The 26,650-nt window shown below is 36.2% G+C and overlaps 1 protein-coding gene across 4 annotated transcripts in view; it reads left to right on the top strand.

The window, feature by feature from the left end:
• R3HCC1L (R3H domain and coiled-coil containing 1 like) overlaps window positions 1-26,650 on the top strand; it is a 91,106-nt gene that overhangs the window by 25,868 nt on the left and 38,588 nt on the right. The window contains exon 3 of one of the 4 annotated variants that reach the window (XM_069541521.1): window positions 26,044-26,152. The exons of the other annotated variants lie outside the window; for them this stretch is intronic. The gene's annotated coding sequence lies outside the window, so the exon portion shown is untranslated. The remainder of the gene's footprint in view (window positions 1-26,043; window positions 26,153-26,650) is intronic. 4 annotated transcript variants of the gene reach the window in all.

Genomic DNA, 26,650 nt, shown 5'->3' with positions numbered 1-26,650 from the left:
AGCTTGACAATCAGGAAATGCAGCAGTGACACATTTTCACCAACAGAGGGTGAAGTCCAATCAGTCAGCTTGTGCTCTGTATTTGACCAGTATGTGACAACCTTGGAAATTAAGAGGACACATTGCTCCTCTATCCATTTAATTTAAGTTGTGGAGCTTCTTGCTGTTACGATTCTACTTGAATTTGACATCTTTCTGCTTTTTTTCTTTTCAACCTTCTAGGTAAAGAAGGGAGAAGAGAAAGGTAGCCGTTTCTAGTTGTCAGGGATTCATCTAATTTTGTTCTCTAAGGTAGAGAGTGAGTCTCAGATGACCCATTGGCAACTTTGATGGGAAGCACAATAGTATGAGTGGCTAAATTTAAATTACTTGTAGACACCTTCCTCCCCACAAACACACAGGCACACATACAAGTGACATTCAGTCCTTATTACCCTCACTCCCTCTGAAATCCCAAGGATGAAAGTGGGATGTCTGAGAAATATAATAAAGTAAGCACAATACTTTTAATTGAAATCTGGGTTCCAGTTTTGCTTTGCTACTTAGTATCTATCTAACCATGCACATTACAAGCTCAGATCCTCAATTTCTTTATTTGAATTCTGACCTATACAATCTTTTTCAATAATGTAATTTAAGATTCTGTAAAAATTCTTTAATGTTTATGTGAAGGACACTGCTATTCTTTTTTTTTTTTAACATCTTTATTGGGGTATAATTGCTTTACAATGGTGTGTTAGTTTCTGCTTTATAACAAAGTGAATCAGTTATACATATACATATGTTCCCATATCTCTTCCCTCTTGTGTCTCCCTCCCTCCCACCCAACACTGCTATTCTTGATAAGACATTATAATTAAGCAATATCTTATAAAAATAGCACATGATTTTTTTCTTTTTCTTTTTGCTAGGAATAGAACTATAGGTGTTGTTAAGGCACAAATATTAAAGTATTAAACTAAACTACCATTATGGCAAGAAGAACGACAATTGCCACTCCACTGAGACATTTTTCTAACCCCCAAAACAAATACAAACAAATTCTCTGAACATTGGCTCAGAGTGGCAGTGAGTCAGTCAAGAAGGGCAGGACCAGGAGCCAAGCCAAGCTGATATGGGGTATAGTTGATAGTGAAGCATTTAGAGAAGTCATCTGGGGATGAGTGAGCTTAGAAAGAGAGGGCATGTGGGGTCTAGGAATCTATATCACAAAGCTGGATTCAGAGTCCATTTCTTTAACCACATGAATGGAAGTAACTTTGATATAGAGTCCAGTTGTATGAGTCTGAGGGCACAGGATAACATGGAAGGAACAAAGAGGGCATGTAGTCCAAATAAACAAGCTGAGATAAGTGTCTAGAAGGTGACAGACAAGTGGATGTAAAAGTGTGCTTGTGAAAACAGGCAAGGATTAGTACTTATGATTTGATATGTACACAAGAGAGTAGAAGCCAGCCAGGCGAGCTAGATAGAAACAGCATTTTAGGATTATGTGCAGAAGACAAAATTTTAATCTATCCTGGTTTTAATCACCCTCCTTGATGTTGGTAGTCATGCCAACTTGGTATATCCAGGGCACCACACGTTTGAGGCTAGCGATTACATATCATTGACAAACTCTGCATGGTTTGTATGCTTCTAATAGCTTCACACGCCAGTGGATATGCATAGTCACAGATCTGTTCACTACAACTGCAGAATTCATTTCACAGAACTGGCTAGTAAAAAATTTGGCAGGCAAGTTAGCTTTTCAAGTGCTCCTAGGAATGGAGCCCAGCTGTTGGGCTTTGAGCTGTTGGAATTCATTGGGTTAGCAGCTAGAAAGAATGGACTGTAACATTTTCAGCCTAGTTCCTGACAGCAAAGCAGAGGTGTTAGAATTTCTGTTCTAAAGGTTTACACTGTAAGTAACTTAACCTTATTGCGTGTCTTAATATTCCTGGGCTTCTGACCGTTGAAATATGGCTTGGATCGATGGTGGTTTGGAGAAAGTAGAAAGAGGGCTATCCATCATTCAGAGGCTTCGTAGAAGCTGCCTGATAATGCTGCTTTCACCAAGCAGCCATCTGTCCATCCATCCATCAGTAGGATGAAATGAGATTTAGCGGAACAGGCAGCCGTAACTCTGAGACACTTTCTAACCAACGCTTGCAGCCCTGGCCTTAGTCTGACCACAGAGCACCGCGCTGGGGTCTGGCGGGATGTGACAGCAAGTGCAGTCACATTCCCGCCACTGCCAGCCTAGAGTGTGTTCAGTACGAGGCTGAGCACAGCCGAATCTCCCATACAAATTTGACTAAACTTTGGGTGACGAGCAAACAGTAATTCTCTTTCAGGTCCATTCTGTTTTACAAGTTGAGCAGACTCTTTTGATGGAGAATGTTTTGTTTGACTTGGAGAAGAAATAGAATTAAGAGCTGATTTAATTCTCTGGAATCCTACCACACAGTTTAGCCTTTAACCCATGTCGTATATTGGCAGGCGGCTTTGTAAATGCTAATGAATCAGGAAGATCACCTTTTTCTCAATTGTAAACACTTTGGGTACTTCTGCTGGCAATTCTCAGTTCGTCATGGTAATGAAGGATGAGGCTAAATTAAATTCAGGGATAATTCAATGATTTTATTTTATACAGATTCTTTTTCCTCTAAAATTGAAATTTTTACCTAGGTTGTTAGAGAGCAGAAATTGCTTATTTCTCTCTACTCTGTATTAGTGGTGCCAATATGAAAGAAAGGAAAATGTGGACAGGAAAAAGGGTAAAAGATTAGAAGCAAGAACCTGGATTACCCCTAAAATAGATAATCAGACTCTGAGTATTGAATGTTAACTGTTATCTTCCTGCTTTTCCAGTGCACTGAGATTTCTGAGAGCCTCTTGGTCAGTATAGCTCTGTGCTCATGTTACCTATCCTGGTGACTTCCCTAGCCATGGCCACGTTCCTTGACTGTTTTCTTGCAGTGGTCACTTTAGACCTCAGCTCTTGCCCTTTGTTCTGAAGGCTTGCTTTTCATTTTAGATTGGGGGAGGGGTCGAGGGAGCCTAATGTACCGGAGATGCCTCGGAAATGAGAGCCTTGGATGAGTTCCTGGGCCTATTGATCCACCGGCAGTTTATGCATCCTGACATTCATAATCTCAGTAGGCTGCTGATGTTCCTGATTAATGGGCCCAGGGGCTGTCCATCCGTCACTTCACATTAATTACCGAAGAGGTGTTTTTCCAGTGATTTACCTGACAGCGGGCTGTGATAAATACCCCTAAGCAGAGTGGGCAGTAATTTATCACAGGGCCACCCCCCCCCCACTTACCCTTCCACCTAACCACGGGACAGCATTGGGACCTGACCAAAGAGTGCCCCCTCCCCATAAGCTATCTATCTCCATAATTGCTTGTGGATGCATATTTATTGGGGCATGGGAGCTGGCAGATAGCATTCTAGAATTTGTGCTAAAGATGATGAAAAATAAATCTTCCTAGTAGGAAGAGTAGTAACTGGTATGTTTTTTCATGGGGCAGAGAAATATATATAAGCTGCCTTTCTGTTACTTTTAAGAAATCTGATGGAAATATTGCCTGCCCTACTGTGCATGTCCTGTAGTAATTGCTCTGTGAGCTTTAAAGAGGGGAGAAAGCACAGTTTTGTCTTTTTGATGTTTGTAGTCTGTTCAGGGAGAATCTGAAGGAATATGAGAAATTAGAGAACATTTCAAGGCACTAATATAATCTTGGGGGGATTGGGATAGAACTCCAGGGTTCCATTTCCTACTTTGTGGCCTTAGAAAGTGAAATTTAGTTAAATATTTAAATATCTGAGCGTTTTCCATGTGTCAGACATTGTATTCAACTCTGAAAATATGAAGATGAATGTGATATAGCAGCAGACCTCAGGGAGCAAAGTCTAGTGCCCCTAGCTTTAGTCTCTCAAGCTATAAAGTAAGCTTTTCCAGAACGTTGTGTAAGTATTTTAAATTAATTTAAAATTAATCTGAAATTAAAGGGATTTAAAATTAATTTAAAATTAACTTCCACATTAATTTTTTTTTCTAAATATTTGTTGAGTACCTTTTGTGTTCCTGAGGATACAAGAAGCATTTGAGAAACAGTATCTGCCCTCAAGAAACTATTATAGAGTATGAGAATGACATTCATAAGTAAAACAGGAATATAAGGTTGTTTATAATGACAAATGAATACCATAGGTAATGAATGTGCATGAATTCACAGAAGGGTGAAATCAGCGTGTCTTCAAATAAAGATGTAAGTCTTTTGAATGACTAGTAACTAGGAGTGTTTAAGCTGAGATAATTCATGGAGGATATTTCAGAATTTGGAATGAACAGATCATGAGGCCATTTGGTACAGAATGGAGGATTTGTGTCTGAGAGTGGAAGAAATATGACTGGAACAGCAGATTGACACCAAATCATGGAGAGCCTTGAATGCCGGCTAAGTTTAGTGACTCTAGTGAATCACTAAGGTTTTTGAGCAGGAATTATGAAAAAAGGTGTTTTAGAAAAAATTATTATATATTCATGTGCCAATGTCATTTGGAATTGCCAGAGTATCTTAGAATACACCCTTCTTTTCTAAGGTTGTTCAGAATCAGAATATCCAGATTTATATAGCTCCCTGAATGCAATGCAAAGAATTGTGTTTTGGTTATATATGGAGTAAATAATAGACAGTCAAAGGAGACCAAGTTTTACAGTTTTTACTCATGCAAAGTTGAGAAGACAATGGAAGTTTTAAGTAATGACTGCACAATTAAATTAGAAAAGACTGTAGCCTGAAATCCTGAGCGAAATTGATCTTTAGTCATGCTAATATAACATCATTGAGGCTGCACTGCTTACTGACTGTATAAAATAGGTATATTTTAAAGGCAAGAATCAAAAATTAAAGAGTCAGTGGGGTCAGCTATGTTTTGGTAGGAATTTCTAGAGAATGTGATTATTTTTCATTTAAAAAATTAAGATATAATTTATATGAAGTTCACTTTTCTTAGAGTACATTCTGTGAATTTTGACAAAAGCATAGTCATATAACTCCCACACAGTTAATATACAGAACAGTTCATCGATCCAAAAAATTCCCTTGTGCCCCTTTGTAGTCAACCCCTTACTTGAACCTGAGCTTCTGGCAACTGCAGATACATTTTCTGTCCTTAAAGTTTTGCCTTTTCCAGAAGTCATATAAATGGAATTGTATTTCCCTACTGATATATATGATGTTGAGCATTTTTTGATCTTTATATCTTCTTTGGTGAAGTATTGTTCAAATTGTTGTTTGTGGGCTTCCCTGGTGGCGCAGTGGTTGGGAGTCCACCTGCCAGTGCCGGGGACACGGGTTCGTGCCCCGGTCCGGGAAGATCCCACATGCCGCGGAGCGGCTGGGCCCGTGAGCCATGGCCGCTGAGCCTGCACGTCCGGAGCCTGTGCTCCACAATGGGGAGGCCACAGCAGTGAGAGGCCCGCGTGCTGCAGAAAAAAAAAAAAAAAAAAAATTAACAAATTGTTGTTTGTTTTTGGATATTATGTTTTAAGAGTTCAGTATGTATTCTGGATAAAAGTTCTTTCTCGTTTATGCAGTTTGCAAATACTTTCTCTCCGTTTGTGGTTTGTCTTTTCATTCTCTTTTAACAGTGTCTTTGAAGAGCAGAAGGTCTTAATTTCTCTGAAGTCCAGTTTATTGATTAATTTTTTTAAATGTTATGAATTATGCTTGTGTTGTATTTAAGAAATCTTTGCTGAACCCAGAGTCACAGAGATTTTTTCTCCCATATTTTCTTCTAGTAGTGTTATAGTTTTAGGTTTTTATTTTGTTTGTTTTGTTCATTTGTTGTTTTTTTTTTCCCGTGCCCCGGTCCGGGAAGAACCCACATGTCGCGGAGCGGCTGAGCCCATGAGCCATGGCCGCTGAGCCTGCGCGTCCGGAGCCTGTGCTCTGCAACGGGAGAGGCCGCAACAGTGAGAGGCCCGCATACTGGGAAAAAAAAAAATACTATATAGGCATTTGTTTGTGTTGGTTTACCTTGGGGTAGCGTAAGGATAGGGAAAACTAGGCAGATTAAAGAGATAAGCAGGTATGAAGATCAGTGGAATTTGTCGATTGAATGTAGAGGGTGAGGGCAAGGGAAGACTTGAAGTGTATCCATAAGTCTTGATATGTTTCTGCAGAACCTCCAAATCTTCTTCCTCTTTTGAGAGGGAGAGTAGAAGAAAAGATCCTTGGTTTGCTTTAATAAATACCACCATTCATGGCCCATGCATGATTCCACATTCATTGAGATTTTGGGTGAAAGTAAGTCAGAAAAGGGGAAAAGGAAAATATCTAAATCATATCTAAGTCATGACAAATAAAATTTTCTTCCCTGGTCGTTTTTGAGTGTTGAGAAAAAGAGAAGCAGTTTGATACCTTCAATTTTGATGTTTAGCCTGTTGGCATATAAACAAATAAAATCTGCAAACTGGCTTTCTTGTTCTTTTGGAACAAAAATAGCATACAATTGATCTTCTCAAAGAGCTGGTCCATGCAGAGAGAAACTTACTGTATTTAATCACATAATTTCCTTGTTTTTCCCAGACGTTTTTACTCAGCATTTATTGTGGTAGATATTTTAGAAACTGTGTTAGAGAGTTCAAGTCTTCTAAGACTCCAGAGTTATCTAAGGTAGTGACCAGCACCACTAATAGCTGTGGCAAGTTTTATACAGAACAGTGTGGTGGGTGCCAACAGTGTTTTCCTGGTATAGGAGGGACAAAGTCTAATTTTCAGAGAAGGGAAAGTTAATGATAAACAGCACCCCTGTGATTCAAGATTTCAGTGGTTAAGGTGGGACGGTATTTGTGGAGCTCATAAAGGTAAACAATTTTACTTCTCAAAGTGATGAAGTTAACAGTAACCATGGTATGTTAGCACAGTGTTAAAGTTAGGCATCTATGATTCAGAAAATTCAGAGTTGTTTTGTTGAGGATATACTATGGGAGGCATAGTTGGAAGCAGTCAAAACTTGGTTTCACTTATGGCTCCTACATGCTAGTTGTGTGACCTACAGGTTTAGTTACCTTATCTGTGAAATGGTAATAATAACTATACATACCTCAAGGAGTTGTTATGATGGTTAAGTGAGATAATATATGAGCACTTAGCACAGTGCTTCCACTCATTGACTTCTTTAGTGCAGGACAAATACTCTGTAGTTTTTAAGATCCAATATACTATAAGATTTTTTATAATCTCAGAAATATTCATAGTCTTAGTGCTTTCCAGTATTTCTTGTGATTGGGATATGTCTCTGTATCTACCTGTAAAAATGGGTAATACTTAAAAATGTAGAGCATCATTTCTTTAATGGTGGCAGGACATTGTGGTTTTCAAGAGTGAACCAGGTACAGGGGACAGGCCTTTAATCTGGCTATAGTTTGATTTTGCTCTCACCATTAGTTTGCACATAAGGCTTCTTTCTGTAAATATATTTATATCATGTGTCACATATACAAGTTAAGAAGGGTCTATATTAGTAGGAAAATAGCTAATGAGTTGAATTAAAAAAAAAACACAACGGTAAACAATTCTTAACTTTGATCAAGAATACACATACCTTTCATCTATTCACAGTCTCAAGTTAAGGAGAAATATCTGAGTTGATATTACTTTGTGTTAGGAACATTTGTTTTTATCCTCATTTTTTACCAAACATTTATTGAATGCCATCCATGTGCGAGGAATGGTGTTGTGCATTGAGGATTTAAAAATGATAAGGCATTTCTTACTTTCAAGGAGTTCAAGGTATAATTGGAGTCAGACAAGCTAACAGTTTGGTATGACAGTAGGGAGTTGAAAATACCTAACCCATATTTTCTCAAAGAATATTTATTGAAATCTACAGCATGCAGCAGGCATTCAGAGATCATTTAGGGCTGTATCTCAAAAGGAACAGTCCAAGACGATCCTAGGCAAGTAGGTCTTCAAATGGCAATGGGCAGTATTGGGGTTGGATTCACTATAGGACAGGCACAGTGTAATCCTAGACAAGGTTAGACCCCTGAAAACTTCCTGATCAGTTTTGTTGACCCACTGGTGTTCCTCTGGCTTTTCACTTCCATGGCTCCATTATGTCTTTTGGAGTAGCTTTTGAAGAGAAAGGAGGGTGGTTAAGGTTTCTCATTTCTGAGACATCAACTGATTGATACAGTTATTCCTAATATTTTTCTTTCCCAGAGCACTGTAAGATATTAAAGTGGAGGGCATTAAACACTGTTGTATTCATATTGCCGTAAGGCAGTTATGAGCACAAACGCTGGAGTTATATTATCTAGATTAGAATCAGGCACTTTCTAGGTCCTTGGCCTTTGACGTATTATTTAACATCCTATGCCTCATTTTCTCATCTGTAGAATTGGACTGGTAATAATCTCACTTTGTAGGGTTGTTGGGAGGCTTCAGTGAGGGTGTTAACTATTTCGAATGTCATCAAGTAAGCTACATAAGATTTGGTAAGTGGCCAAAATAGGTATCATAAAGTTCATATATTAAAGTTCATAAACTTTGCTCAAATAAGAAGCATCTCAGATCCTTACTGAGAAGCCTTTTTATTCTTATTTTGTATATAATTTGAACACGCTGGAATTTACAGTACCTGTTAGATTCAAAAAAATAAAAATGCTTAGAGTGGCAAGAAGTGACAGGTGGTGAAGAGACAGAGACAATAAAAATCCTGTACTCTGCTAAAAAATAGTAAACTGAGGTCATAATATAGTTGTGTTGTCTGTGAGGTGAGAACACATTCTTTCACAATGAATAAGGTCTTGATGTGTCACTCAACAAGTGGCCAGTTTAGCAGTTTGAATAGGGCTGTTTGACTCCTCATTTGCTTCCCATTAGTGAATCTGTTTACCTTTGAGTAAGGGCCTCTAAATGAATGTTTACCTGATTTAAAACCTTTTTTCTCTTCAGTCCAGGTATGTTAAAGAGAAGGCCTAGATTCACTAATGTCACACATTATTGTCTTTATTCTGTTAATTTAAATCACAGCATATATTTTATAAACCTGGTTTGAATGGAAGAATAAACCAGGTGGATGTAGAAATTATTTTGTGTTTTCAAGTGTGAAATATGTCATTGTATTAACTAGTGCAAGTGCATTTATGGAAGGATGCATTAAGAAAACTACAGCAGAATCAATTGTGGTTCATTAACAGATTTTATAGTTTTAAAAATATGAAACCATTTCTTTGCTGTCCAAGTATAATTTATCATGTTATTATATCACACACAAGTGTCTCTGTTGTGTTTGGATCAGGTTTTGTTTTTTGTTTTTTAAGTGAAGCCCTTTTGCAAAGGGAGGACATTTCTTGGTTTCTTGTTTGTAGAAATGTGCTTGACACTGGGAGTGCTGGAACTTGAAAGTGTGCAAAGATTGGGTATATCCCTCATTTTATTATTTTACTAAAGACTTCTGGTCAGGTGATATAATCTGCTAATTTTTCACTCATATTTTACTTTTTCTTTTATCTTGCTCCACAACCAAAATTGCAAATCAGTTGAAATAGAGCATGTTTTCTATCCCTGCTGTGAAAATTTCTGACATTGAATATGCTGTTTTAGAATAGTTTTTCAATCAAGTGAAACAACTTAGTGAATAAATTGATTTTAAGTTATAAGAATCTAAATATTTTTTTAATTAAAAAAGTGAAATGGAATAGATTTTAAAAAATAAGAGCAGTGCGGGAACAGTCATTGACAGGAAGACACTGGAACTCACCAAAAAAGATACCCCACATGCAAAGACAAAGGAGAAGCTGCAATGAGATGGTAGGAGGGGCGCTATCACAATAAAATCAAATCCCATAACTGCTGGGTGGGTGACTCACAAACTGGAGAACATTTATACCACAGAAGTCCACCCACTGGAGTGAAGGTTCTGAGCCACACGTCAGGTGTCCCAACCTGGGGGTCTGGCAACGGGAGGAGGAATTCATAGAGAATCAGACTTTGAAGGCTAGCAGGATTTCATTGCAGGACTTTGGCAGGACTGGGGGAAACAGAGACTCCACTCTTGGAGGGCACACACAAAGTAGTGGTCTCCTATCGGGACCCAGGGGAAGGAGCAGTGACCCCATAGGAGACTGAACCAGACCTACTTGCTAGTGTTGGAGGGCCTTTTGCAGAGGCGGGGGGCAGCTGTGGCTCACCAAGGGACAAGGACACTGGCAGCAGAAGTTTTGGGAAGTACTCCTTGGCATGAGCCCTCCCAGAGTCTGCCATTAGCCCCACCAAAGAGCCCGGGTAGGCTCCAGTGTTGGGTCGCCTAAGGCCAAACGAGCAACAGGGAGGGAGCCCAGCCCCACCCATCAGCAGAGAAGCAGATTAAAGTTTTACTGAGCTCTGCCCACCAGAGCAACAGCCAGCTCTACCTACCACCAGTCCCTGCCATCAGGAAACTTGCATAAGCCTCTTAGATAGCCTCATCCACCAGAGGGCAGACAGCAGAAGCAAGAAGAACTACAATCCTGGAGCCTGTGGAACAGAAAACACATTTACAGAAAGATAGACAAGATGAAAAGGCAGAGGGCTATGTACCAGATGAAGGAACAAGATAAAACCCCAGAAAAACAACTAAATGTAATGGAGATAGGTAATCTTCCAGAAAAAGAATTCAGAATAATGATAGTGAAGATGATCCAGGGCCTCAGAAAAAGAATGGAGGCAAAGATCAAGAAGATGCAAGAAATGTTTAACAAAGACCTAGAAGAATTAAAGAACAAATAAACAGAGATGAACAATACAATAACTGAAATGAAAACTACACTAGAAGGAATCAATAGCAGAATAACTGAGGCAGAAGAACGGATAAGTGACCTGGAAGAGAGAACGGTGGAATTCACTGCTGTGGAACAGAATAAAGAAAAAAGAATGAAAAGAAATGAAGACAGCCTAAGAGACCTCTGGGACAACATTAAACGCAACAACATTTGCATTATAGGGGTCCCAGAAGGAGAGGAGAGGGAGAAAGGACCCAAGAAAATATTTGAAGAGATTATAGTTGAAAACTTCCCTAACATGGGAAAGGAAATAGCCACCCAAGTCCAAGAAGTGCAGAGAGTCCCATACAGGATAAACCCAAGGAGAAACATACTAAGACACATAGTAATCAAATTGACAAAACTTAAGGACAAAGAAAAATTATTGAAAGCAGCAAGGGAAAAATGACAAATAACATACAAGGGAACTCCCATAAGGTTAACAACTGATTTCTCAGCAGAAACTCTACAAGCCAGAAGGGAGTGGCATGATATACTTAAAGTGATGAAAGGGAAGAACCTACAACCAAGATTACTCTACCCAGCAAGGATCTTATTCAGATTCGATGGAGAAATCAAAAGCTTTACAGACAAGAAAAAGCTAAGAGAATTCAGCTCTACAACAAATGCTTAAGGAACTTCTCTAAGTGGGAAACACAGAGAAGAAAAGGACCTACGAAAACAAACGCAAAACAATTAAGAAAATGGTCATAGGAACATATGTATCAATAATTACCTTAAACGTGAATGGATAAATGCTCCAACCAAAAGACACAGGCTTGCTGAATGGATACAGAAAGAAGACACATATATATGCTGTCTGCAAGAGACCCACTTCAGACCTAGGGACACGTACAGACTGAAAGTGAGGGGATGGAAAAAGAAATTCCATGCAAATGGAAATCTAAAGAAAGCTGGAGTATCAATACTCATATCAGATAAAATAGACTTTAAAATGAAGAATGCTACAAGAGACAAGGAAGGACACTATGTAATGATCAATGGATCAATCCAAGAAGAAGATATAGCAATTATAAATATGTATACACCCAACATAGGAGCACCTCAATACATAAGGCAACTGCTAACAGCTCTAAGAGAGGAAATCGACAGTAACACAGTAATAGTGGGGGACTTTAACACCTCACTTACACCAATGGACATATCATCCAGACAGAAAATTAATAAGGAAACACAAGCTTTAAATGACACAATAGACCAGATAGATTTAACTGATATTTATAGGACATTCCATCCCAAAACAGCAGATTACACTTTCTTCTCAAATGCGCACGGAACATTCTCCAGGATGGATCACATCTTGGGTCACAAATCAAGCCTCAGTAAATTTAAGAAAATTGAAATCATATCAAGCATCTCTTCTGACCACAACGCTATGAGATTAGAAATGAATTACATGGAAAAAAACGAACAAAACACAAACACACAGATGCTAAACAATACGTTACTAAATAACCAAGAGATCACTGAAGAAATCAAAGAGGAAATCAAAAAATACTTAGAGACAAATGACAATGAAAGCGCAATGATCCAAAACCTATGGGATGCAGCAAAAGCAGTTCTAAGAGGGAAGTTTATAGCTCTACAAGCCTATCTCAAGAAACAAGAAAAATCTCAAATAAACAATCTATCCTTACACCTTAAAGGAACTAGAGAAAGAAGAACAAACAAAACCCAAAGTTAGCAGAAGGAAAGAAATCATAAAGAACAGAGCAGAAAAATGAAATAGAAACAAATAAAACAGTAGCAAAGATCAATAAAACTAAAAGCTGGTTCTCTGAGAAGGTAAACAAAATTGATAAACCATTAGCCAGATTCATCAAGAAAAAGAAGGAGAGGACTCAGATCAATAAAATTAGAAATGAAAAAGGAGAAGTTACAACAGACACCGCAGAAATACAAAGCATCCTAAGAGACTACTACAGGCAACTCTATGCCAATAAAATGGACAACCTGGAGGAAACGGACAAATTCTTAGAAAGGTATAACCTTCCAAGACTGAACCAGGAAGAAATAGAAAAAATGAACAGACCAATCGCAAGTAATGAAATTGAAACTGTGATTAAAAGTCTTCCAGCAAACAAAAGCCCAGGACCATATGGCTTCACAGGTGAATTCTATCAAACATTTAGAGAAGAGCTAACACCCATCCTTCTCAAACTCTTCCAAAAAATTGCAGTAAGGAACACTCCCAAACTCATTCTATGAGTCCACCATCCCCCTGATACCAAAACCAGACAAAGGTACTACAAAAAAAGAAAATTACAGACCAATATCACTGATGAATATAGATGCAAAAATCCTCAACAGAATACTAGCAAACAGAATCCAACAACACGTTAAAAGGATCATACACCATGATCAAGTGGGATTTACCCCAGGGATGCAAGGATTCTTCAATATATGCAAATCAATCAATGTGATACACCACATTAACAAATAGAAGAGTAAAAACCATATGATCATCTCAGTAGATGCAGAAAAAGCTTTTGACAAAATTCAACACCCATTTATGATAAAAACTCTCCAGAAAGTGGGCACAGAGGGAACCTACCTCAACATCATAAAGGCCATATACGACAAACCCACAGCAAACATCATTTTCAATGGTGAAAAACTGAAAGCATTTCCCCTGAGATCAGGAACAAGACAAGGATGTCCACTCTCACCACTGTTATTCAACATAGTTTTGGAAGTCCTAGCCCTGGCAATCAGGGAAGAAAAAGAAATAAAAGGAATACAAATTGCAAAAGAAGAAGGAAAACTGTCACTGTTTGCAGATGACATGATATTATACATAGAGAATCCTAAAGATGCCACCAGAAAACTACTAGAGCTAATCAATGAGTTTGGTAAACTTGCGGAATACAAAATTAATGCACAGAAATCTCTTGCATTCTTATACACTAATGATGAAAAATCTGTAAGAGAAATTAAGGAAACACTCCCATTTACCATTGCAACAAAAAGAATAAAATACCTAGGAATAAACCTACCTAGGGAGACAAAAGACCTGTATGCAGAGAACTATAAGACTCTGATGAAAGAAATTAAAGATGATACCAACAGATGGAGAGATATACCATGTTCTTGGATTGGAAGAATCAATATTGTGAAAGGACTGTACTATCCAAAGCAATCTAGTGAATCAGTGCAATCCCTATCAAGTTACCAATGGCCTTTTTTACAGAACTAGAACAAAGAAATCTTAAAATTTGTATGGAGACACAAAAGACCCCGAATAGCCAAAGCAGTCTTGAGGGAAAAAAACAGAGCTGGAGGAATCAGACTCCCTGACTTCATACTATACTACAAAGCTACACTCATCAAGACAATATGGTACTGGCACAAAAACAGAAATATAGATCAATGGAACAGGATAGAAAACTCAGAGATAAACCCACACACCTATGGTCAATTAATCTATGACAAAGGAGGCAAGGATATACAATGGAGAAAAGACAGTCTCTTCCATAAGTGGTGCTGGGAAAACTGGACAGCTACATGTAAAAGAATGAAATTAGAGCACTCCCTAACACCATACACAAAAATAAACTCAAAATGGATTAGAGACCTAAATGTAAGACCGGGCAGTATAAAACTCTTAGAGGAAAGCATAGGAAGAACACTCTGACATAAATCACAGCAAGATCTTTTTTGATCCATCTCCTAGAGTAATGGAAATAAAAACAAAAATAAACAAATGAGAACTAATGAAACTTAAAAGCTTTTGCACAGCAAAGGAAACCATAAACAAGATGAAAAGACAACCCTGAGAATGGGAGAAAATATTTGCAAATGAATCATCAAAGGATTAATCTCCAAAATATATAAACAGCTCATACAGCTCAATATTAAAAAAACAACCCAATCCAAAAATGGGCAGAAGACCTAAATAGACATTTCTCCAAAGAAGACTTTTCTCCAAAGAAGACATCCAGATGGCCAAGAAGCACATGAAAAGCTGCTCAACATCACTAATTATTAGAGAAATGCAAACCAAAGCTACAATGAGGTATCACCTCACACCAGTTAGAATGGGCATCATCAGAAAATCTACAAACAACAAATGCTGGAGAGGGTGTGGAGAAAAGGGAACCCTCTTGCCCTGTTGGTGGGAATGTAAATTGATACAGCCACTATTTAGAACAGTATGGATGTTCCTTAAAGAACTAAAAATAGAATTACCATATGACCCAGCAATCCCACTACTGGGCATATACCCAGAGAAAACAATAATTCAAAAAGACACATGCACCCCAATGTTCATTGCAGCACTATTTACAATAGCCAGGTCATGGGTCGACCTAAACGTCCATGGATAGATGAATGGCTAAAGAAGTTGTGGTACATATATACAATGGAATATTACTCAGCCATAAAAAGGAACGAAATTGGATCATTTGTAGAGACGTGGATGCATCTAGATACTATCATACAGAGTGAAGTTAAGTCAGAAAGAGAAAAACAAATACCGTATATTAACGCATATATGTGGAACCTAGAAAATGGTACAGATGAACCGGTTTGCAGAGCAGAAATTGAGACAGATGTAGAGAACAAACGTATGGACACCAAGGAGGGAAAGCGGCCAGGGATAGGGGTTGTGGTGTGATGAATTGGGACTTTGGGATTGACATGTATACACTGATGTGTATAAAATGGATGACTAATAAGAAAATAAATAAGTAAATAAATAAACATAAAAAAAATAAGAGCAGTGCGAACAGTAGGGGTTAATATGTATTTTATGAAACTTTTTTCAGTCACGTATAAATATGTGAATCTGTGTACTGTGTCATGATGTGAAATGTTTTTAACTGGAGTGCAGAAAAAAGTTTAAAAAAACTGGCTCAGAAAGTCTTTCTATACAGGAATCTGTGCTCACAGCCGATCAGTTTCATTCACAAAGCTTTTTTAAAAATATAAAAAGATCCAGAAGCATATAGTAAGGTGTTTATAGTGGTTATCTCTGTAAAGTGAGAACACAGATTTTTTTAAAATTTATTTTTAGGTTTATTGCATGATGCTTTTGTATTAAGCGGAAAAAAATCACTCTTTTTGGTTAGCTTTACACTTCATTAAATTTTTTCTTAAAACTACATTTCCCCTCTTTTATAGACCTTTGAGCCATCTGTTATCCTTTAAGAAAGGGTTGCCTGTTTAAGGAAATCCCATTTTTTCCTACCTGGAGTCTTCAGGCCATAGTGACCAAGTAAAAGAACTTTGTAATCCAGTTTTGTCAGCAGAACACTGAACACTCTCTAAAAGTTTGTAAATGAATATTTACTGCTACATTCATAAGATTACCCATACTCCAAAAATGTATGTATGTGTATAGTGGCCATTGCTAAAGAAGCAGAATTCATTTGTTTGTGTTTCTTAGATTGAATTCAGATGCCTGAAGGACTGATTTACAGTAGGCTTTAATAAATCCTGAAATTTGCTAAGGCAAAAATAACTTTAAAGGGCTTCCCTGATGGCGCAGTTGTTGAGAGTCCGCCTGCCGATGCAGGGGACACGGGATCGTGCCCCGGTCCGGGAGGATCCCACATGCCGTGGAGCGGCTGGGCCCATGGGCCATGGCCGCTGAGCCTGTGCTCTGCAACGGGAGCGGCCACAACAGTGAGAGGCCCGCATACCACAAAAAAAAAAAAAAAAAAAAAAACTTTAAAGAAAGATGTTGAGTATGTAAGCTTAATTTATATATGAAATACTGAGGCTCAAGGTACCTTAACTGTCCTGAGGTGAATATTTGAGCAATTCAGAGTATCATATTCTATTTAATACTCCCCTTGTGTTTCTAATAATATGACAAAGCTGGTATTGATAGAATTTCTAATCTTATAATTGCCAACTTTTTGTTACAGGATTTAAAAACTATTGTAAATATGCCTTTATTACAGTTAAACTCCGCATCTCCTATTTTCATCATCAGTTTCTCCCTTCCTATTGGGTCATTCTTCCTCACCTCATTCCAGTGAGGTGTTTATCTCCCCAGCTCCACTGAAACTATTCCAGTGTCACCAGCAACCTCTATCCTGTCAAATCCAATAGAAAATTCTCAGTTCTTACTACTTGACTTTTCAACATTTAATGCAAATGATTACTCTTGCCTTTTAAAGAAATTTCCTTCATTTGGTTTCTGGGATACTACATGCTTCTGTTTTCTTCCTATTTTCTTCCTCCATCTCCTGTGCTTGGCTGCATCTCCCCTTCCTGACCTCTAGAGTTGTAGTTCCCCCATGACTCAATTCCCCCAGCCTTTTCTCTCTCTGTCACTCCCTGGGTAGTTTTATTTCTGTTCTTGGCTTGAATCTTTATGGTGATGACTTCCAAATTTTTATCTCCAATTCTTACACCTCCCCTGAGCTTCAGACTTATATTTCCAGTTGCTTCCTTAACAACTGTACAATGTCCAACAGGCATTCAAATTTAAAGTGTCCATGTCACAACTCCTGATTCCTCTTTTCTTATTTCCTTCCCCAGTCTTCCCTATCTTAGTAAATTTAACCGTCATCACCCAGGTTGATCAGACCGAAACTCTCAAAGTGACTCCTCTCTTCCCGTTACATCCCATAGAACCATACCACCAAGTTTTTGTTAGCTTTGCCTTCAGAATATATGATTAATCCAACCTTTTCTTGTGACCTCCTTTGTTACTACTCTAGACTTGCTGCATGTCTATTGTTAGACTTGCAGATTTTCCTCCTCATTTCTTATCCGTTATTGTCAATTCCTCACATTTTTGCTAGAATGATCTTTAGCAAAGGTTAAGTGAGATCTTGTCATTCTCTTGCTGAAACCTTCCAGTGATTTCCCCACACATTCAAAATAAAATCCAAAGACCTTGTCTTGGCCTGCAGGTCCCTGTTTGTTCTGGCCCTTAGCTGTCTTACCAACTTCGGTGCCCCTTTTTACTCTGTTACCGCACTTGTTTCCCGTTATTCCGGGAACATTTCAAGCTTGGCCTGCCTCATAGCTTTTGTACTTGCTCTTCTTTTTTTCCTGGATTTCTCTTTTCCAGATAATTTCTGTGACTCACTGATTCAACTCAAGTATAAACTCAGGTATTAAATCCTCAGAGTGGTCTTCCCCACTTTTCCATATGGTCTTCCCTTCTAAAATAGCCACACACCCATCACTCTGTATTCTTGTCCCTCCTTCATTTCACTCCACCACATTTACCACTGTCAAACATTATAATATATATTTAAATGCTTATTTTTTATCTCCACCATTACAGTGTAAGCTCCATGAGGCCAGACTTTGTTTTGTTCATTGCTGTGTTCCCAGTGTCTAAGAGGGGACTTAGCACATACTAGGTATTCAATAAATGTTTGTGGAGTGAATGGGACCCCAAATCTCAACTGGGGGTTGGGAGAGCATCACCTATTGAGAAGTCTTACTTGCCATGTTTTAACAGATAATATTTATTTAGTGCCAAATGCAGTGCTATGAGACAAAAAGACACTAACCCTACACTGAAGGAACTTACTATTTAGAAGAGAGCCAGACATGCAAACACATACCTGTAAAGCAATATGATAATTGTTTTAATGAAGGTATTTGTAACGATATGTAGTGGGAACTTATGGGCAGGACCGTAGTATATCAGGGAGTCAGTGATGAAATTATAGAGGAGGTGACCTTTAAGGTGAGATTTGAAGGGCAGGTATGAGAGTATCAGGCAGACATCAGACTGAGAAAATAATGTGTGTTAAATCACAGAGACGTGAGAAGGCAGCTGGGCATGTTTCTAGTACTATCAGGAGTTGGAATCAGTGGACTCTAAAGTCTGATATTAGGAGCGGCTGGAGTTGAGACAGCCCGCTGAGGGCAGCTAGGCAGTTTTAGTGTGGCAATGGAGCTAGATCATGTAGGGCCAAATCTGCTATGCAAGATACTTTATGTACGTGATAAAGAGCCACTGAAGAATTTTGAACAAGGAAATGACCAAATCTGACTTGTATTTTAGAAAATCATGGGAAGCAGTATAGAAGTAGAATGAACAGGGCTTGTTAATTGATTGAAATGTCATAGATAATGACTTCCAGGTTTCTGGCTTGAACTGCTGGGTTGATAGTGATACCATTCACCAGACTATGAAATTAGGGAGGGAAGGACAGTGAATCTTCTGAGGGGATGCCTAGAAGTTAAAAGTGTATAATTATATTTTAGTGCTCAGAAATCTATTGGTTTACGTGTGTCACTTAATATATTTTGTATATTACATTTAATTATAAACGTACTAAATCTGCTTTTAGGATACTTTTATTCCTTTACAGATGCACATATATGCTACCGAACTGAAGGATGTTGGCGTTTCTTAGTTTTGCCCGCTTCTAAGTAGACCAGTGAGAATGTGAATGCTCTTGATAGTCCAGTAAAACAAAGGCAGTTGTTAAAGGATTCTAAATCTAAGGCCCTGCACAGTTTTAAACATATATGAAAAAATGCTCCTAAATTTGTTGAGGGTAGATTTCACCACATGGGAATGTCCAATCAGTCTTATTTTCTGATTTATGAAATATAAGTAGACTTTACTTCTTTTGATGCTTTATTTTTTTTATCATTATGAAATTTGGGAAAATTAAATTGTTTGTACCGAGATAAGCTTATCTATACATTCATGTTTTAGTTGATTCCTTGGTTTGGTACATTCCCTTTTTGCTGAAAGTGAAAAAATCTGAAACAGGCAAGACACAAGAGGAAAAGCCAGACTGTGTTCTTGTGGCATTAAGGACATGGCAAGATCTTAGACTAGTGCAACGGTTCCATTAGAAATATAACACAGACCAAAAATATGAGCCACGTATGTAATTTTAAATTCTCTAGTAGCCATATTAAAAAATACAAAAATAAACAGATGGAATTACTTTCAATGTGTTTTATTTAATCCATTATATACAAAATAGTATTATTAAACATATAATCAATTTAAGAATATTAATGAGGCATTTTACTTTTTATTTGCTATACCAAATCATTGAAATCCAGAGATATTTTACAAGCACAGCACATCTTAATTTAGACTGGCCACTTTTCAAGTGCTCAGTAACTGCATGTGGATAGTGGCTAGTGTATTGGACAATGTAGTTCTAGATTATTCTTAGACCAAAAAGTAGAGGTTGCTCAGCATTCTGCAACATTTGTGAGATTATCTTTCCAATGTCAAGTAATTTCTGTGCTGTTTGTTTTATTATTCTATGAAGTATATTAAAGAGTTGCCCTTTTCTCCATTCATCATTTTCCTACTTATAGTAATTTTGTCCAATAAAGATCTGTTTGTCAGTTTTCATTACCTTTGCTTTCTCCTACACCAATTTATGGTAATGGCCTCTTATACTAAAGCAATAGCATATCTTTAAATTTTAGTGATTTTGTTTTTAATTACAAAAATAACTACATTTATTGTAACAAATTCAAACAAACTGAGGTAAATGTATAAAAAGATAGTAATTCTTAATTCTTTTCCCTCTCTCATTTTCTGCCCTCCCAGATGTAACCACTGTTAACAGTTTAGATGATAGCCTTTCTCCCCTTAGGAATATATATTTATGAGAAAACTTTGTTAAATGAGAAAATTGGTACTTTGAAAATATGTCTTAAAGTGGACCTATTTAAAATGGAGACTAAAGTTTCATAATTATTAATGAAAAAAAACCTGTTAGGTTTTTTTTTTCTGACATGAAAATGTTTATTTTACCACATATTTAATAAAATTGAGGTTGTAATTACAGTTGTGCTATATATATATGCTATATATATATATATGCTTTATATATATATGCTTTATATATATATTTATATATATTATATTTATATATAATATTTATATATATAATATATATATAAATATAATATATATATAAATATAATAGATATAATATATATATTATATTTATATATATTATATTATATATATATGCTTTATATATATATATATATAAAAATGCTTTCTTTCTATAATTTTTTTCACTAAAATTGTGTGATAGTCTGATAGCATCCTTTACTTTGATTTTCTTAGTATTTATCATACAGATTAGACAAGAGCTTCAGTTTTACCAAAACTGTTGAGAGCTTTAACAGTTTCTCAAGAGATTTTTCTTTAGCCCTTGACATTTCCTTTCTTGATTCCTGTCCTGTCATCATCCTTGTTAGATTTTCCCTTCTTCAGTTGTTCACTGGTTTGATTCTGCCAGAACTTCATTCCCCAAGGGTTTTGCTCTGAGATGAGTACTTCCTTCAGTGTTTTTATAGACTTCATGAAATCCTGCATTCTTTTCAACATTTGTATTTTCACTTTACAATTGAATTGCATTGTGTTTACTTTGTATTATTGAATGCTTACAACATTAGACTATTAGTGAGAGATTGATGGGCAAGGCCAGGATATATAGTTGCAGTAGATGTTAGTGTCAAGTAGAAATGGATTTTATATGTGATCAAGGCACATTTTGAATATTATTGTATTATAAGGACTTTTGATTCCTTGTGTAAACTTGTAACTTAAGGAACTCAACTGCCTATTTAAATAATAGCTAACTTTTATTGAGACTTTTAACATGACTAGCAAGTTTCTATATGTGCATCATTTAATTAATCTGTTCAATGTGTCTATGATATAGGTCTGTTGTTATCCTCATTTTATACTTTGAGTAAACTAAGGCTTAAAGTGGTAACTTCTGCCACAATAAAATTAAGTAATTTGTCTGATATAAGGGCTAGTCAAACGTTGGGCTGGGAACCATAGCGTATACTTGATGGTACACTTTTGTGCAAAAACAAACAAACAAAAAAAACGAATTGGATTGTAAGTTTCTTGTTTCAGTTAGTATTATGTTTTGGATATCAACCCATTATGTGGATGGGCTGTAATTTTAAGGCAGTTCCCCTATTTAGATTTTCTTTACAGTTTTTATTTATTTTTTATTTTACTAATGTTGACGTTCTTGGTAACTAAGAGGCTTGGATTTTAATAGCCATGTGGGAAATAAGAGTGGAGGCATTGGCCTGAGAGAGATGAGTTGGAACTGAGTTCACCACTTAAAGCCTTAAATCTCAAAGTGTTATACCCTCATTCAAAGAGTAGACTAGGGAAAAAAAATTATTCAGAGTTACAGAAAGAAAATAAGGACGCTTGTCTGTTCTCACCTGGATTCTGAGTGAGGGGGGAATGTTTCCTGAGATTGTATAGCTACTGTTTTACTCTCATCTGGGTTTGTGTTTCATATTTATATTTACTGTATCATTCAGAAAACTTCAAACTTAAAAATTCACATTAATGAAGAATCACTGTATAGAGGAATACTTATAGTCTGGCTGTATGGAATTCCCACTGATAAAGGCGCATTGATGCTGAACTCACTACCCAAAGTTACAGCACCGCCACCACCAACAAAAGAAGACAGTGCTTTAAGTAAAAGTCAGAGACGCAAGAGACAGCAGAGTTAAATCCTCAGGAACTTCACAAAGTAGAACTATTGAATAATAAATATTTAATATTAAATAATTAAAACCAATTAAAAATTAATTTAAAAGTAAATGCCACAGTTATAATAATGAACATTAAATAATAAAATAGAAATGTTAAAAATGATTAAAGATAAAAGAAGAAAACAAATAGAAGAACAACAAAACTATCAAAAACATAAGGCCAGGGAGAACAGAGGCAGGGTGGAGGATAAATAGGACTTCTATAATAAAACTTTAGTCATTAAAATTTTTAAAAAAAACTGATTGGATAAGATAGAATGCAAAATAGACAAATGTGAAGAGAAAACTAGTGGTTTAGAAGATGGATCTGAAGATACTGCCCTGAATAAATAGAACTGGTAAAATTCAAAAGCATAGTGTTATCCCAGTAGAAAAATAATACAAAACACAAACTAAAACACATAGTACACACTTGAGAACACCATACACATAATAGAATATCTTGAGAATCATCAGAGAGGAAAGAGAGACCACTTAAAAATCAGTGACAAACTGACAACAGATTTCTTAACAGTAACAGTAGAAGTCAAAATCCATTAAAGAATGGGAGCAATGTAAAGATATTTTCAGACAAAAACTAAGAGTATATATGAAGGGATTGTAAAATAAAACCATTGTACAGTTGTCTAGGAGACAGATACAAATAATGATCAACTTGAGATATTTAGACAAGTACTCATGTTATTGATAAAATGATAAAGAACAGACTAGGAATATAGTATAGAGCTTTCTGAGCAGTAGAAGAACTCCATCAACCTGAAAGAAAGCAGGAAAAGAAGAAAACTACAAAAAATAGGATAAATGGAAAGGAAGCACAAAATAAAAAGGTAGAAATACTTCCAGATGTATCTATTATCACAATAATGTTAATTGACTAAATTTGACAGTTTGACATTGACAGAATGTCAAATTTGATTGACAATTTGACAGACATTAAATAATTCATAACTTGATTGTATACTGTTTGCAAGAGATACCTGAAACATGATGACACAGAAAGTCTGAAAGTAAAAGGATAAGAAGAGATACCTAACTAAGTAATATAGTTGCTATAGCTATATTACTTTCAGACAAAATAGACTTTTGGGTCGTTCCCCCCCAACCCCGCCAATAGAAGGGATCCCCTTTAGGGTCACCAGTAGAAGGGATCACTTCATAATGGCAAAAGTAACAATTTACCAGGAAGACAGAACAATCCTAAATGTAAGTATCTGATAACATTACTTTGACAAATTATATAAAAATAAATATACAAACGTAGAGAAATCAATAAATCCACAAACACAGTGGGTATTTTATCCATACTTTGCAGTGATTAAGCACAGACAGTAAATAGTATGATTTGAACAATACTTTAATAAACTTGATTTTATGAATACACATACACAGAACCCCAAAATTTAGCTGTTATACATTATTTTTAGGCACAGATGAGACAGTTACCAAAATTGACCATTTACTAGACCATGAAACAAAATCAACACATTTTGAAGACTTGATCTCATTTATACCACAGTGTAATTAAGTTGGAAATCAATTTAAAAGTAATTAAAAAATACATATATACATTTGGCAGACACTTCTAAATAACTTATGAGATGAAGAAAGCATGTAAATATGTATTTTCATTATCATGTCATTGCAAAAATCAATGTGAGATGACTATGAGATCTGAAAAGGCTTAGACACAGTGACTAACCAAGTAGCAGTGAATTCCTGTAGTGCCCATGTTAAAATACTATTTTTCACTAAAGTGAACTAGGGCTTCTTGAAAAAAGTGGCTGATTCCAGCTCTGGTCTAGTATGACAAGCTGTCATACTACAAAGCAAGGAACTATCAAGGATAACTTGGGCTTGTGTAGAAACGACCTTGAAGGGGCTGCCATTGGCCAAAGATAGTTTGAGCTTCAAGAGGAATAATTATTGCACTGGATTGAAACAAAATAAGTGAAAATCTGTGAGGTTTTTTGGTTTTGTTAAAATCAACAACAACAACAAAATGTTGGTCATGGAACCAATTCATTTAGAAACTGGTAAATAAATAATCAAATATTCTGTCTTATCTATATAAACTGTACCTCAGAATCACAAAATAGTTGATGAGGGAAAGTTTACTGTAAAAGAATTCCAGCTAATAAATGCACAATGAATGTCAGAATTAGAATGTCATCATTTTGCAAACCCTGATGAAATAGTGTATCTTGGCAGTATTCCTCTAAAGCTATTAAAACAACTGGGTAAAAGACTGAGAGGGAACTTTATAGTGGACGGTTCAGGCTGATGGACCTGAACCCACTGATCAATGTGTATTATTACAAAAAGGAAATAATCAGACATTATTGCTATCTGATGTGATGCAGTAGGAAGTTCATAGCACCATATATGACATATTCTTGCTATAAAATAATTAAACCCCAATTTTATCAAGACTCTAGATCAACCACTACTTTTTAGGAAGCACAGAGATTATATATAAAAACTTATTAATGCTAAAGAGTACAATGAGCAAACTCGAGAATGTGGGAGATTCTAAAGGACATATAACCCAGTTTCTTTAACAAATGAATGGCAAGATGGGAAAACAAAAACAAAGCCAGTGCGACAGGCACCTATGAAAGACCAGTGCAGTGTGTAGATCTTTTTGGATACTGATTTTAACAAAACGGCCAGTGGTGGTGTATTGGAGCATCTCCTACTGGTGTAAGAGCTAACTGTTTAGGAATTTTTCAAACTGATTATTAAACCTATCCATTATTAAAAATTAAATTATAGCTCATTATTAAATAAGTGACATTTATAAAAAGTTAATAAATATTTAAAATTCATCACTTCCTAATTATTTCATTTTACTATGATCTGTGCTCTTGAAGTTATTTATGTATAGTGTACCTTTATGGTTGAAATACTGTGTCATGGTAGGCTACTGTGTGTCCTTTTCCTAACTCCAGGTTCATTGATAACACCGCATTGGTAGCTTGAAATTAGCCACGGTAGGAATATTTACATCACAGAGATCAGCAAATGCCATAAATCACGGTTTGATTTATTGCTTATTGATTGTCTAGACTTAAAGTGATGGAGAAATGGTAATAATGCTGACTTACAAAAGTGCTATGTCTTTAGCTATTTATTATATTGTGCATAGCTCAAAAAATTGAGAATATATTCTTTCATTCAAAAATGATTATCCACTTCCATAAAGAAGTCACATCACTCACACTGGTGACATCATTGATGTAAGTGAAAATAATACTCCAAACTACACTTGGAAAGCCAGTTGCTAAACATTTACCAGCACAGTGCTGGATGGGCATAATTGAATTCAGTGCTTTGGTAAGAAATAGATAATACTCTAAATTTATTATACTGTTATTCAGCTTTTGAAATAACCATGATGACATGTAGACATTAACTAAGAAAAAAAGAAGGTAGAGTTTTAAAAGCCATTTGCTGTAGCACAAAATAATTTTAAATTTGAAGCCTTTGATATATGTCTGTTGTGTATGACAAATAGAACCATAGAGTTTGAAGAACACTTAAAATTAATCCAGACCAATCTGCCTTACAGATAGAAATTCTTTCTCTAGTATTAGTCCATTGTCTAGATTGTATTTAAATTATTCTAGAGACAGAATACCTGATAATGGCGTTGGAGAACTCTAAAAGTAGAGTTCTTTTTTATATTGAGGTAAACTTTGTTTTCTTTTAATTTCTACCAGTTGGTTCTGGTAACTGACTTCTGAAGAAATATGGAACCAACCAATCCCGTAGAGCAACCAATCTTCACGTATAAAGGTAGCTGGGATGTTTCCATTTAGACCTTTTTGGGTAAGGAGTATACCTTTAGTTCCTTTAACCATACCTTGTGTTGTATATTTTCTAGACTTTGTAATCTAAGACTGTTGCCTTTCTAAACATCCACATCACTATCTTTTGGCTTTTATTGACTTTGTAGATGAAGTAAAAGCCTTCAGATCTTTTTTTTTTTTTTCTGTACAAATTATACATTTTATTCTGTGTTGCTTGATTCTTTTTTTTTTTTCTGTTAACCCAAAGCAGGTCTTTGTATTTATTCATTCCTAGTCTTCATATTGCTTTCAGCACAGCATTCCAGATTATAGAAATGATATTAAATTGTAATTTAATCATTTTTGTTATTTATTAATCCTGTCGATTTTGTGTCGGTTCACATTCGATAAACACTGTGTTCATTGTTTGCATCCAAATTATTGTTTAAAATGTTGAATTTTAAAGGGCAATGGGAACATAGTTCTCCGTTACATAACCCTCTCTAAATTTGCTTCTACCCATTATCATTACTTTTTA

The sequence above is a fragment of the Delphinus delphis genome, chromosome 16 (genome assembly GCF_949987515.2).
Source record: "Delphinus delphis chromosome 16, mDelDel1.2, whole genome shotgun sequence".
In the NCBI taxonomy this organism is placed as follows: Eukaryota; Metazoa; Chordata; class Mammalia; order Artiodactyla; family Delphinidae; genus Delphinus; species Delphinus delphis.
This window is presented reverse-complemented; position numbering and strand designations above follow the sequence as displayed.